This window comes from Brachycentrus maculatus, unplaced genomic scaffold (assembly GCF_059751285.1).
Source record: "Brachycentrus maculatus isolate JH-2025_06_01 unplaced genomic scaffold, ASM5975128v1 h1tg000039l, whole genome shotgun sequence".
NCBI lineage: Eukaryota > Metazoa > Arthropoda > Insecta > Trichoptera > Brachycentridae > Brachycentrus > Brachycentrus maculatus.
This window is the reverse complement of record NW_028280793.1, coordinates 5,717,930-5,731,106: the sequence shown is the minus strand read 5'-3', so window position 1 is coordinate 5,731,106 and position 13,177 is coordinate 5,717,930. Positions and strand designations below refer to the sequence as shown.

General features: G+C 30.5%; 1 long non-coding RNA gene across 1 annotated transcript; it reads right to left on the bottom strand.

Moving 5' to 3' along the window:
• Window positions 1-224: 224 nt before the first annotated feature.
• On the bottom strand, window positions 225-8,886 carry LOC148312561 (uncharacterized). Its single transcript, XR_015839154.1, has 2 exons — window positions 8,710-8,886; window positions 225-651 (listed from the first exon to the last, which is right to left on the bottom strand). It is a non-coding gene; the product is annotated as an uncharacterized LOC148312561 (long non-coding RNA).
• Between the last annotated feature and the right edge of the window lie 4,291 nt (window positions 8,887-13,177).

Genomic DNA, 13,177 nt, shown 5'->3' with positions numbered 1-13,177 from the left:
TGCAGAGAGAATAGAACGCCACACCAATCTGTATTTTGCAAACAATCGTTTTTTTATATTAATGCATCTTCTCATATTTACTCCGACTGCGAACTTGACCACTTTCAAGTATTTGTAATACTTGATCATGCTAAGTTTTCATTGGTCTTACTCTGCTCCAATATCTAACGACAGTCGACTCATACTTTTTACCTTTCTTTCCTCACTCATTCGTTCCACATATCCAAGCCATCTCAACACACCATCTTAAATCTCTAATCATATGTTATTTTAAAATTTAATTTTTTTAAGGAATTGGTTCTAATTAGCATAAGATTGCAAAAACTTAAAAATTCTACAGAAATTATTACCTATGTGTTATCCTAGAATCATACTAAACTAATGTCCATGAATATCTGATATGCTCTTCTTTGCATATTCATCGCGAGCATTTGATTGGTGGTAAATGAGAGGATTTAGCGGTGGTATTCGCATACTCCTCGATGGCGTGCCGGCCGGACCAACCCCGGGGGTGTTCGCCAGACGACAAGCGCCAAGCTACTGCACTTGCCCTCCTCCACTCGCTTTTTTATACGCCTCGGGACTATGTTCCAGTGTTCCAATCTTAAACTAAACGGCGGGCATTTATCGCGATCCACACCGAGACACACCCTGGAAAAACATCAAAGAAAATTAACCCACGAGTCGAAATGGTAATGGTAAATCAAAGAGTGAATTTGTGTTTTTGTGTTAAAAAATTGTTCTTTTTTACTCCACGCCGCCCCAGTGCTCTTTGCCTTTATTTCTGTGGTTCCGTATTTTTGATCTTTATACAGTCGCGGTTGCTCTGAATTTAAATTTCAAATTCTCGTGATGTTTCCAAAGGATGGCGGCCGCCTCGGCTGTGTAATATCGATAATAGGCGGGTCGCTTGTTTTTTGACGGTTGGGTCATGACTAGAAGCTAGGAGGCCTCTCCATATATGTCCCTGGACCGCCTAGAATATATTATTTAACGAAACAATGCCCCAACTGAAAAACAAAGGGTTCCGGTGATCATTCTCTCGAGATTACCATTTTTTGAATGCCCTAAATTGAGCGTAAGATACCTTGTAAGCAAGCTAACGGGTTTCATTCCATCAATTTTTATTTTGTAACAATAAAATGCAAAGATTTGACAATTTATTTTATATTTTCAAAACTTTTCATTCTTATTCAGAACTCAACCTCGAGAGATTGCTATCAAGATACTGATAATAATCATACATATATATATACTATAGATAAATCAACAGAGATTTAAGTGTTTTTTATGGAAGGGAATCGTCTGCATTAAGATCTTAAGATCCAAAATACGACCATTTTTTTTGCTTAAAACACATTTTTTGTATTGAAATTATTAGTTTTTCTTCGAAATAAATAAATGGTTTAGAAAATAAAACAGTTACTAAAGGTTATGAGGAATTTTGAAAAACATTAAATTTTTAGAGATGGTTGAGAAATGCCATTGAATTGAAAATTTGTGAATAATATAGGTTTCTCCAATTAAACATAGGTGAGATTCATTCCAAATCAATTTACATAAGGCTTTTAAGGACAGAGAGCGTAAAATAACATCTCAATTTTAGATACTTCTAATTTGAACAGTTTCACTTTTTTATTTTATTCATTCCATCAGACACTGGAATTTTCATCCTATGGATCTTCTATGGAATTTTCATTAAATAAGATTGTTTTTTAACATTAATTAAAAAAAACAATACATGCTTCTTCTCTATTTAGACACCTCTATTTAGGCATGTGTACAATATTTATCTTTACACATCATCCGTGGGGTTAAAATCCAGTGACTGAAAAAAAATGCATCGAAATATTACATATCTAAACATGCATTTATATTTTTTTTATTTTAAATTGCTTTCAAATATAATTCACTTTAGGGTTTTTAAAATTAAATTTGATTTGTAAAATAATCTTACAAAAATATAATTAAATCGCATTTCCGCCTTCGTAGTGTAATGGTCAGCACGCTCGGCTACCGTTCTGGAGGTCCCGGGTTCGATTCCCAGAGGGGGTCAAATAAATATAAGTGAGTTTTTCGTTTTAATATTTATTTTACATTACCCTGGACTGGTACCCGAAGCGGAGGGCTGATCACCTTTCCTTCGTGTGTTAACGATCAAGATAACACTGCGTTTATATGATGCAGTGCCCTATGCACAATTGAGGTGCGGATAAGGGTTCGAACGAAATCGCATCATCATTTTTTTTAAATAAAAAGTAATAATACATTTTTTTCTGCGCTCTACATTGCTAAATCGTATGAAAATAAAACCGGAATTTTATTATTAAAAATTTAAGTATAATTGTGCGTTTGGTAGTCTGACAGGCTTACTACTTCACTACGTAGGCCCTGTTTAAGTTTTAATAAAAAGACGGTACTCATTTCAATATATTTTTTAATAAAACAAAAGTTTAATATTCCTCTTAGCTGAGGTAGATGAGCATGACTGAGATGTAAAACGATGCAAGACCCTTTTCTGCCTTAAGCTACAATCGTTATAACTACTTACTTCTGTTTATGCCTGAATATAATGCGTATTATATTCAGTGCACAACTTTTACCAGTAACTCTCTGCTTGACCAGGTATGCAAAACACATATTTGCAGGTTTAATTTCCATAAATCATTTTAAGGTGATGAGTATCCTTTCCAGTGGTCTTTGGTCTTGGATCGACCTCGTGTTTGGCGTAACTTGATGTTCAACTACATAAAGGTTTCTGTTGTGTGATAAGAGTGAAATATATTTGATGGAATACAGATGAGGTAAGAGAATGAGCTATGAAGGATATGACTGCTATATAAAGGAAATGGAGAAGGAAAAGAAGGAAGGAAAAACTGATAAAAGCAATAACTAAGGCACAAGGGGTTACAAACACTAACATAGATACTCGTACAAGGTTATGTAAGGATATGGCTATTTTGTACTTGTGCTTACTTGAGAAAATATTGCAGCTGTACTGATAAATATTTTTTTAAGTGATAATATATATAATATATATATTATGTATAAATATATATATATATATATATATATATATATATATATATATATATATATATATATATATATATATACATATATATATATATATATATATATATATATATATATATATATATATACGTATATATATATATATATATATATATATATATATATATATATATATATATATATATATATATATTTATATATATATATATATATATATATATATATATATATATATATATATGTATATATATTTATATATATATATATATATATATATATATATATATATATATATATATATATATATATATATATATATATATATATATATATATATATATATTATATATATATATATATATATATATATATATATATATATATATATATATATATATATATATATATATATATATTTATATATATATAAATATATATATATATATATATATATATATTTATATATATATTTATATATATATATATATATATATATATATATATATATATATATATATATATATATATGTATATAAATATTTATATATATATATATATATATATATATATATATATATATATATATATATATATATATATGTTTTTATATATATATTTATATATATATATATATATATATATATATACATATATATATATATATATACATATATATATATATATATATTATATATATATATATATATATATATATATATATATATATATATATATATATATATATATATATATATATATATATATATATATATATATATATATATATATATATATATATATATATATATATATATTATAAATACATTTTGAAATGGAACTTTATGCCCATTCTGATCTCAATCGTAATCAAATAGTTGATAGGTGTATAATATCAAACTAGCAAAAAATATGCGCAAATGATTTAAATATGTGTTTAAAACATAATATGTATCAGGCTCCGGGGCATAAGGGAAAATCTAATGTAAAATATCTTCCTCAAATCTTCTAGTCGATAAAATAATACGTTGTGAAGATATCGTAACTCGATTCATTCTACGAATGCTAGACGCGATATCTATGGGTGGACTCTAAACCTGCGTTTAAATCAGAAAACCAAATGAATTCGGATATCGTAATATGTATTTTGAATCGCTTAGCATTCTGCAGTGTGGCATTAGGAGCAGTCGATAATAAAACAGACGTATAAAACCCTTGGGCCAGTTTTGCATAGTCTGGTCGGGCTAATTATATATCGATAATGCCATTGTTCGATCGATTCCGGTACTGTGGGGTCGTGTCTACACAGAAACCTTCAGAAAGGGCGGCATCTAGTGGGAACTGAACGTCAATAATGACTACTGTTCGACTAACAATCCACTCCGAATCGATGGTGTTCAAAAATCGGGTTCCGAAATTTGGATCAAATCTCATTTATTTCTATATTAGGTCTTTCGTGTATTGTCTATTTAGTAACCCAAATGAATAAGGATTTGTAGAAAAAATATTTTCGGAACTAGTTATCAAATAAAACATCTATTGTGATACGTGTTTCGATGCAATCCGCATCATTTTCAAATACCGTATACGGCCTCTGAAAAAAGAGGAATAAAGAAAACCAAGTATGATTGTTAATAAAATGAAGTCAAGGTAATCAATCCTTCATTCGAGATTCTTGGATCTAGGATAATCAAACATATATTTGATAAATGAAATACTATTTAAAATTTTAGTTTTTAGTTTTACTTGGTAAAATTCACTATTTCTTCAAATCTATTATGAATTACGGTGTATGAAAATGATGCGAAATCCATCGAAACACGTGTCACAATATATTATATTTATAGAAACAGTGGTATTAATCAAGTAAAACTAGATGAAAAGAAATAAAACTGGATAGATATTACCACAAAGTGACTACCGAATCATCAATGAAATTAAACATCCTTTAAAGTAACGTCTGTATGCATTTTTTATTATTTAACGACGCAAAAAATCTCATTTTGTCATATATATTTTATGTCGGGTTGTGGTCCTGTGGTTAGTGTCGCGGACTCTTAAGTCAGAGTTTCTCGGTTTGAACCCACTGTACCACAATTTGATACATATTTCTAATAATGATAAATAAATACATAATAAAAACACAGATATTTCTCTTTTTAAAAAAAAAAAGGTTTCTAAGTATACATAATTTGTATTAATCAAACTCATACATAAATTGCCTCTGATGAAATAACGTACAATAATGGTGATTTTTTATTTATTTTCTTATTATTTTATTGCAAAAATAATTGATGAAATTGTAAAAAATCAAATTGTAACCACTTTTACATTAAATTTAAATGAATCATTTTAGACGTACATTCATTCGTAAATTGGGCTCAAGTGTCATAAAATAAAGTCAATATACCATATAACAACAGTACATTTTTGAAATAACATCCTGTATCAAACATCGATACAGAAGTTATCCCTACTCACTAATTTAGGCTAATGGATTCAAATAGTTTTTTGAATCATTTTTAAATGATTTCATCACGAAGTATATTTTTGTCCGTTTTGTTTACTCCACCACATATTTTATATTTAAATAAAAACTGATGAATTTGGTAGGATTTTTACATAAATAATTCAGGTTTTCTGTCTAATTTTTCAGTGCACTTTAAAATTCCTGTCAATATTATAATATTAAATACAAATATGACCAATTTATATAGCGCCGTTTTCGTGAAAATTCACCTCAAGAGTGGTTTACAATTTACATTTAAACTAAATGTTGTCTTTTTATATCTACCTACCTATTAGACAAACTTGTCCTAAACTAATCCTTGATGACTTAACTATCCTACAAGCTACAAGTAACGTTATTACTAAACATTCGTAAAAAATCGACAGAAATAAAACGGGAATAAATAAAATGATCAAATACATTTATTATTTTTGAAGTAATAGTAATTTTTGAGTTTAAGAGATCTCATAATAATGAAAAAAATGCACACTAGGACGATACTGTGAAGCAAAGGACGCGGGAACGATGCGAACATGGTTTTTTCCAGGACCAGTCATTTTGCCGTCGTAATTTTTACGATAGTTTAGTATTTTAAGGGTTATGTTTTATATTCATTAATGTTAATGTTACTTATTTGATGACAGATTCATAGCACAATAATACCCGTATAATAGATAAAACGATACAAATAACCATCTTAGAAAACCTTATTAGCTAAATTAGAAAAATAATAAAATGATTTAAGCGTGAATCTCAAAAAAAAGGTTTGATATTCTCTTTTTTATTATTTTACATAGTTACAAGAATTTTGTTTTGCAATTCATTTTCTTGACATTTCTACTTCTAAATTTAATAACCAAGCTCTTGCACTTGCAGCGGGATTTACACGTATTATTTATTGTTTATATTTTTTGGAAATATATTTGATTTTTATTTATTTATTTTATTTTTTATTTCTTTCTTAGATTAACATGATATATCATTCGTTTCATTTATTTTTTAGAATTCCAATGTCTTCAATTTTTTTTATATCTGTAGGAAATTTATTAACGTACGTACTTGGTTCCCAAATGTTTCTGTTGGAATTGTTTGGTATTCCATTTTGGTAATGTAATGTCATGTTGGTATCTCGAAGATAGACTTTTCTTTAGATTTGAGTATTTTTACCCTTAAATAGTTGGAAATTGATGTTGAAAAATTCTACTTTTGGGAGTTGGAATATTGAAGGTAATACATTAGTTGCATAGGATTTTTTTCTTTTTAAAATGACTTTAATGAATTCTCTTTACTGTTTTGATAGGGTTTAAGACGTTGTTGTACGTTCTCCTCCATCCAACAATGCCATACTGCATTCGCGTTTAAACGTCTTGTAAATCGTTTAATTTATATTTCTATGGTGAATGCGATCACATAATTTTACAAAACAAAGCTTCAATAAAAATGAAAGTGAAATCATTAGGTTAATTAATTATTCATGAATGAAGTCTCGAGACCTGAGGTTCTTTTCAGAATATATGCTCCCTGCCAGCGTAGGTTCCCACATTTCTCTTTTGCTCTAAAACAAAGGAGGTGAAATTTATTATTATTCCGTGAACACAGATGCGATTTAGTTTTTAGTTAAAGTTAATACCATTTTAGGCAGCGCCTTCGCTGTGATGTCTGGTTAAATGGATTAACCGTCGAGACAATGTATTAAATTTGAATTTACGCATTACATAGAATGCTTTACCCCTTATCAAGCCGATACGCTGTTTCTTTGAATAGCACAATGAATTTTATCATTCGTTTGGATCAACTGTTTATTACGAAAGTGAGCATGCGTCTTAAGAATGAGAGTTAAAAGAACATTAGCTTTCTGACAGATAGGGCAAACTATTTCTGTTGAATCATTGATTTATTATTTTAACGTACTTAGCACATATTCATACATATCTCATTTCGATACAGACATTTAACTTTTGCTTATGATATCATTGTGTGTATGTTAATTTTAATATATTATTATTATACAACATTTTGAGTGTGTCCAAATACTTGTTCACAAAATCTGGATTATCTCCAATTACAGGAGTTATTTTCATATCATTTTTTGACATCTCATCAAAGATGAAGAAGAATATGGAAGTCTGGGCATTCACGGGGCTGACGACCGTCATAGGCTGGTTTAAGTGATCACTTCTACCCATTATTGACAACCACACTACTCAAATTCTTGGAAGTTCTATAAATAAGAACCAATTTAGAAACCTGCTATATTAACTATAAGAGTTTCTGCTTAGTAAAAAGCTTCTTTACATCTCACCAATAGATGTCTCTAGTGAAGTTCTAGTGATTCAAGAACAAGGTTTCTAAATTGGTTCTTATATATAGAACTTCCAAGAATTTGAGTAGTGTGGTTGTCAATAATGGGTAGAATTGGTGAATGTTACACGTGTGTAAAGTGATCACTTAAACCAGCCTATGACGGTCGTCAGCCCCGTAAATGCCCGGACTTCCATATTCTTCTTCATCTTTGATGAGATGTCAAAAAATGATATTATTATTATATTCTTCGAGGTCGACGATAAACGCAACACTTTTATAAAAATATTTGTTTTAAAAGATCTCTGTTACAAAAGATAGTTGACAAAATTAATAAAAAACTAGTATGTTTTTTATTTGACTATATTTAACTATATCTACATTTTTGATCGTAAAATATCGTCAAATTCGAAGCTACAAGTAAGCTTTTTGATATTAAGATTTAAACAAATAAGAAATTATATTTTTATAAACATTGTAAATATTAATATTCATTTTCTTTTTCTGCAAGAATTTGGATATTTTTTAATCTAATAATTTATTTTGCTAACCTTCTTGTTTCATATTATAATTTATCTTACAGTTTCTATAAAAATTAGGAGATTTTAGGTAAAAGTAATTAATTTTGGTACCCTTCCAGCTTCATGTTTTAAATTAATGATAATTTTAAATGAAAAATACTATTTTAATAATCGTCTCTCTACATAGTATATTATGTTCCAAGGACTTATTGCTTTAAGATAAATCGATTGTTTGAAGAGATACTGAATGGATTTGGAAATGAGGTTAAGCAATTAGTTTGTCTGTGGTTTAGAGGGTAGGTACGCTGGTAGCGCTCCCGGATAATAATTAAGCACTCTTTTCACCTGCGCAGGCGCACGATCCTCTTCATCGGCCGGCGGCATAACTCGAGACGAGATATCCTTGATCTTCCTACATCTCCCGCCAGCAGCCCGGAGTAAATTGGCGATCGTTTATCCGATGGTCCGATATCTTATTGATTGGGTGACGCACAAAGGGGCCGCGACAATGCGACCGGCCCTCGCGACACGCGCTTGACAAACGCACCGTCCAAGAATCGAGATGCGAGTCTTTGGGAGGAGCAGGGCCGGCGCTAGGTAATTATTATGGCGACCTGTAAAGCGCTACAATCAAGACAATCATTGTACGTTACGGAGACGGATGCTGTTGTTTGAGACTGACAATTTAAATCGACAGGTTGCTCTGGAAAATATGCTTGCCGTCAGGGATGTGCATTCCATTTAGGCAGAAAAGCAGTGTCTATCCTAACTTACCCGCGTGACATAAAAACGCAACCAGTACCTACCCTACCTTACTAAGTAGTACCAGCTTACCTTACTACTTACCTCTACTGCCTTCACTAATTAAATCTCTGTGCACACCACCACATGCCACACCCTGAAAAGTTTTCAGTATTCTGGGAAAAATGATATTAGTGTTTCGTGATTCAGGATGTTTTTATCACACAGGATATTCTAATATCAAGGCCCATAAAATATTTTTGCGCAGATACTACTATATTCCAAAAAAATCATTATTTCTGCGATTAGTAATATGCGAGATCGAATATGTCGTTAGGTGAGGAAGGCAACGAAGAAGACAATGGTATGCGCATGTGAAGAGAATGGAACTATCCAGACTCCCGTATTGCACGGCTACCCCCACGGTAGATGACTCCCGGGCAGACCACCAAAGAGATGGAATGACAGCTGGGAATCGACATCACAGGAGGCTAATGACTCTTAAAAACAGGCCACATGGCCTACACGACGCAAAAGAGGAAGAAGATATTTTTTTACTTATACTTTTTTTAAATTCATCTCATTTGTCTTAATTCACAACTGTTATCAGAATATCTGAAAATTATTGATTTATTTAATTATTTATAATTTTATAACCTGAATTCCGTAATTTACTGATTTCCAATAAACATGTAGAATTTTAGCCCAGTTTTAAAAAAATAACTAATTTTATAGAGAGTAGTGAGATTTGATATTTTTTAATGATTTTTTTAAACTTCTATGTTTCAACTTATAACACCCATACTTAATTCTTAAATAAATATATATATATTTTTTAACCTACCTTAAGTAAAAATATCATATAATCAAGAATATCGTTGACAAAGTGCAGCTATTCCGTAATATTATAATATAAATTGTACAATACATAAAATTTTATATTAAATATAAATTTTATTCACATTTTTTCATCTAAAGTCGGTGTGTATGGACGTCCAAATTTTAAACCAACTTTACCGCCTAGAGAAAAAAGTTAGTGAGTTTTCTCTACCAAAGCAACTATGTATTTTGAAAAAACTGGTAAAAATATTTACTCCGTTGAAACTAGACCTGAAGTTGTTCTAATAAATACCCTTTTTTAGGCATAGCGACCAGTCCTAAGTCCGGGTCGTGAATAAGAACATTCCAGAAGAAAGGCCGATAATAACACTAACTTTTCTCATTTTTATATGAAGATATTTATGTATCTAAAAATTTATATATTTATTTGTATATTAAATATTAAAATCTAAAAACAGATTTTAAGAGTCTACTAAATCGTATTATGTTCCAGTATTGTGACAGTACAAAGTTTGAAAATGCCATAACAAGGCGAAAACATTTTTAACATTTATATAAATTTTATGTTTATATGTTTTTAATAATTAAATAAAATTCAATAGAATCTAAAAAAAATCTGTGTAATATATAGTATATAAATTAAAACAGAGTTCTACAAATAAATCGTCACTGATATATGTACAGAATACGTAAAATTGAATTATTTATAAATCATTAGTGAACATTACAATAGCACCTAGATTTTAAATACTGTACAACCAAATATTGTTGTCCGTATTCACAAATCCAGGTAATTTTTGACCTAGTAATGAAAACTCCATTAAAAAATAAGTCAAGTCGGTCTTAATCCCCTGTTTCCTATTCTTATCCAGTTAAAAACGTGTTCTTTTGTAAACTGCCATCAGTCTATAGTTTACACCAGAGGTCGGCTAACCTTTTACCCTCACCATCCCGTAAATATGTTATTTTCTGTGATTTTCCTCAAAAACTGTTTTAGTTCAAACAAAACGGTCGAAAAAAAATATATCACCAAGTTATCTACAAGACTATATTTATTTTATTTTGATACGACTTATATGGTCTTAGACATATTTAGGAGGGTAGTGGGAGGGGGATTGGAAACCCGAAGTTAATTCATAACACTCTCCTTATTCGTTTTTTTTTATCGTTTACTTTATTTACAATGCTTTTAATATACAAAACACAATACGGGAGCATTACTAGATCAGTCAATGATTAAACAAAATAGATATATGAATGAATGTAAATAATTTACGCAACTAAAAAACATGACTTTCCATTGCACACGTATAATGAATTACAGTATTTACCGCGAAAGTCCAATTATGGAAAATGTCGATACACTAAATCGTGCCGATATTTGAGCACATTACAGCCGTGTAAATCACGCGTCGCTCTCGAGCCAGTGTAAAAAGGAACGAAGCGAGTTATTTGTTGGTTAAAGAGTGACGAAGAAGGACTGGGGTATTATTACTAGGTGCCCAGTTGCTGGTTGGTCTCCTTGGATTGTTTACACGGGAGGATTTGCAAAAGGCTCGGGGAATCGTGGGGAGGAAACAAAAAGTGGCCCGCGAGCGGTGATAAGCCGCGGAACGTTTGAATATTCAAAGAGATCCGACCGATAGCGGCGCGCTCCAACAATTAACAATGAGACATTATCGTATGCGCAGGCCGCCTGCGCAGGGGCGCCGCAATATCCGCTTTCCCAGGCGATTCAGGAAATCTGCGCGGGAAATGAAATTCAAATTTTAAAAATATCCACTACATACACGAATGACATAGTTCCACAGTGTAAATATACCATAAATAGAGTTTAATAATGAAATCTACGTAGGTAGAGTAAATATTTTGTATCCACACCCTATTCTAATAAATGAATTTGTGAATAAAAAAAACATTTTGGTATTATACAATGCAAATAATTTGTTTAATTATTTATTTATTTGAACTTCATGTACAGAAAAAATAAGTAAATGGGCGGACTTATTGCTTCAAAGCAATATTTTCCAACCAACCAAAACTAGCGGTTTTGGTCAAAAAGTTTGATAGCTGTTTGCAATCAGAGGGTAGATAGAACATTAAAAATGTGGAGAAAAAAAAATAACACTCTCCTTTCCCGCGGGGGTAGGCAGAGGGAATAAAACGCCAGACCACCCTGTCTTTTCAAACAATCTTCACCTCTTCCACATTCACTTACCTCCTCATAGACCGACTATGAGGAGAACTTATTCCGACTCCTGACCTGACCACATTCATGTATTTGAAATACTTGATTATTTCAAGTTTTCCTTGGTCATCTTCCGCTCCTATTTTCAACTACATTCACATTATAACTAATTAAGATACATAAATTATTGTATATAATTACAATTGAAAATATCTCGTACTCGCATTAAAATATTTTAAATTCGCAATCTCTAGGAATTAAAACCATGAGATCAGTTTTGCAGTCATATTCACTACCGATACATTTTATGGCACTCGAGACTGCATACTGGTGCACGTATTAAAATTACTTTACATTATTTACACCTGCACTTATATTTTATAATACGAACATAAATAATACCCCATTAATATATCAGGATAAGTACGCTTATGTTCTTTTAACAATATATCAATGTATCGAGTCCAATCCCTTCCGATATAGAATTTATTGCTCTCATTCTGTATCGACCTCCTATTCAGCTCCTTTAGGCCTCTCTTTCGCTCTTTATAATAATTTCATCGTGAACTGCCCACTCATCCATGCTATTTTCTTCTAGCCAGACCCAGTCTCAAATTATACGTGGTCTGCTCTTTATCGAACTGATAGTCGCACTCTTATGTATATGACGTCATATTTGTTTAATGTTAAACTGTCATCACTATCGAAAGAATGAAAATAAATCGTATCTTTTCAAAACATCAACTAAACGAATTAATTTAGATGCAAAATACGAAAAAGTGAAAATAAGTAATTAAAACATCATAAGGTACTCATCATTTATACTACGAGATTTATACTACATTTATACTCGTATCAACTCCTAAAGAAAAAAATATATGGGTGAAATTTAGATATGACACATACAGGTAAACAAATAAATAAAAACAAATATGGTACTTCATTATTTAATCGCAACACCAAATGATAATCATTGTACTAAATTCGAAAAATCGTCATAGGTGTTTTGAATAATATATATTTCATTTCTCATCTTATTCATTT